The sequence below is a fragment of the Uranotaenia lowii genome, chromosome 2 (genome assembly GCF_029784155.1).
Source record: "Uranotaenia lowii strain MFRU-FL chromosome 2, ASM2978415v1, whole genome shotgun sequence".
In the NCBI taxonomy this organism is placed as follows: Eukaryota; Metazoa; Arthropoda; class Insecta; order Diptera; family Culicidae; genus Uranotaenia; species Uranotaenia lowii.
The window spans coordinates 221,710,632-221,713,193 of NC_073692.1; the positions used below are offsets into that span (position 1 = coordinate 221,710,632).

General features: G+C 43.0%; 1 pseudogene; it reads left to right on the top strand.

Annotated features, from left to right (window-relative positions):
• Positions 1 to 388: 388 nt before the first annotated feature.
• LOC129747190 (probable methyltransferase-like protein 15 homolog) lies at positions 389 to 1,589 on the top strand (annotated as a pseudogene).
• The last annotated feature ends 973 nt before the right edge of the window (positions 1,590 to 2,562 follow it).

Below are 2,562 nucleotides of genomic sequence, written 5' to 3' on the forward strand. Positions count from 1 at the left end.
CCGTGGTGCATACCAAACACGGCAGCATTTATCAAAGGTTTTTTGAAGCCAAAGTTATAGAACTTATTGTAAGTATTCTACCTAATTTGTCTGAAGTGCTTAACGTAGCCTTGCAGTTACAATTAATTATTAGTTATACAAGAATTTATTTTACAGCTTCCGGTCGGTGCGGTGTCCCAGCACTACACTCGCTTTCTCAAGCTGCTGGAACGTTGGCCGGAGAATCAGAGTAAAATCGGGCGGGATCTGGGACAGTTTCTGCGGGATCAGCTGGTCGGAGTGCTGGGTAATGTCAACATTATTGCCGTGAACGACGAAAATCTATCGCGACAGCATCGAGCGTTGGAGAATCTGAACCTGAAGGTACACCCGAGGACGCTTCAATCGCCTGACACCGGGCTGTCCGGGGAGCAGTGCCGGGACGTGCTTTCATCGGAGTTTATGGAATACTTGAACAAGCAATGAGGAAGGTATTAGCCGGCGGTGTTCAAAGATTAGGATTAGTTTTAAGCAGAAACTTTGCCACGAATGTTGGCCATGTTCCGGTTATGGCCAGAGAGACTGTCACGTTTTTGAAACTTCAGAACGGAGAGCTATTTGTTGATATGACTTTTGGCGCGGGAGGTCACACCAAAGAAATTTGAAAAACTGCTCCGGAAGCCAAAATTATTGCATTGGATCGAGATCCAATTGCTCATAGGATTGCAACTGATTTGGCTTCCTGTTATCCGAAACAAATCATACCTGTACTTGGGAGGTTTTCCGAGCTTCCCGCAAAATTGCGAGAATTAAAGATTCAACAAAATTGCATTGAAGGATTCATATTCGATTTCGGTTGTTCCTCGATGCAGTTTGATGAAGGACTGCGTGGTTCTTCAATTAGCAGAAACGGTCCCCTGGATATGCGAATGGATAAGGATCGATGCCAGGACAGTCCAACGGCCGCTGAAGTCTTGGCCAAAATTGACGAAACCGATTTGAGCCGGATATTGAAAATTTACGGGGAAGAAAAACAGTACAGGAAAATTGCCATAATCGAGGCTCGTCACTCAATGCGTAAAATCGAAACCACACACCAGCTGGCCGACATCGTTCAGTCCTGCTTCGGAACGGGAATGCACCGATTGGACAAATTTAAAAGACCAAGCCATCCGGCCACGAAAACTTTCCAGGCGCTGCGAATTTTTGTCAACAACGAACTGAACGAAATCAACTACGGGATGCTGCTGGCCCAGCGATATCTGAAGCTTAGTGGCAAACTGGTGGCCATAACGTTCCACTCGCTCGAGGACACTATCGTGAAGCGGCACGTCATGGGTAACGTGTTGAACGATATGGCCAATCGGTTGCCGCTGCGCTACTCCAGCCACACCGTTTATCACGAACGGCAGGCGATGGACAGTATAACGAAACCGTGCTCCGGATGGCAGCAACTGACCAAACATGTGGTGCTTCCGGGTGACGAGGAGGTCGAACGAAATCCCCGGAGTCGGTCGGCCAAACTGAGAGCGGCGGTAAGGGTGAGTTAAATTTCGTGTTCCTGGTCAGGTGTGCTAAGAAATTGCCAATAAATTCGTATTAGAACGCTGGATGATGATTTATCTTTCGATCCGAAATCCCAATTCTAGTATTTTTAAGAAAAAAATTACCTGTTTTCCTTCCATTCTGCGATATGGTTCAAAATTAACCGTTTTTCAACTTCTCCGCAATAATTTCTTGCGGTTAAAAAGTAACCATATTTCCACTTCTCAAGAGAAGTCAAAAAATGACTTCTATGGAAGAAACCAAAAAATAACTTAACGCGGAAAGGTGTGAAAATGGTTACTTTTTAACGATAATTGGTTAAATAATTTCCAGCGTGTACAATAATGTCAATAACACATAAACAATGAACGTAATATTGACGACCCCTTGCATAAAATTTTAAAAACTCTTGTTTGCTGGTTCTCATCCCATGGAACTCCTGATCCATCCTAATGAACACCCATGCCAAATTACATCTCTCTAGGTCTTGACACGACTAAGCCTGAAGACAAACACACAACCGGAAATTCCTTTTTATATATAAAGATTTGAAAATCTTTAGAAAACATATTTTGAAGTGCACATACGTTTTATTTGTAACGTTTTTTAATGAAGATGTACTTTTAATAAAGTAAAAAAACTGATTAACAAGTGTGTTTAATGACTCTTTTCGCATCTCCAGGGCTGGATTTTTTTCTTTCTGGTTCCAACTTATCGATTCCATCGTCCAAAACGCCCTTCTGCCCAATCGAAGCTGGTTTCTTGTCAATCGCACCAACCTGATCAGCTGTTTTTCAACCTTGCAATCTAGCATATAATCTGTTTGGAGAATTCTCTTGAAAGCCTTTACCACTTGTGACAACATCGCATTGGAATCTTAAATACTCAGAATCTGTCTTCATTTGAGAGCTTTACTGCGTTCTTTACAGAAAGTATCCACGATTCGCTCAGCATTCCTCGAACTAAATAGGGCATCCGTATCAGAAGAAAATTCTCCCACGCCAGATTTCTGTCTACTGTTGACACTAACAACAGACA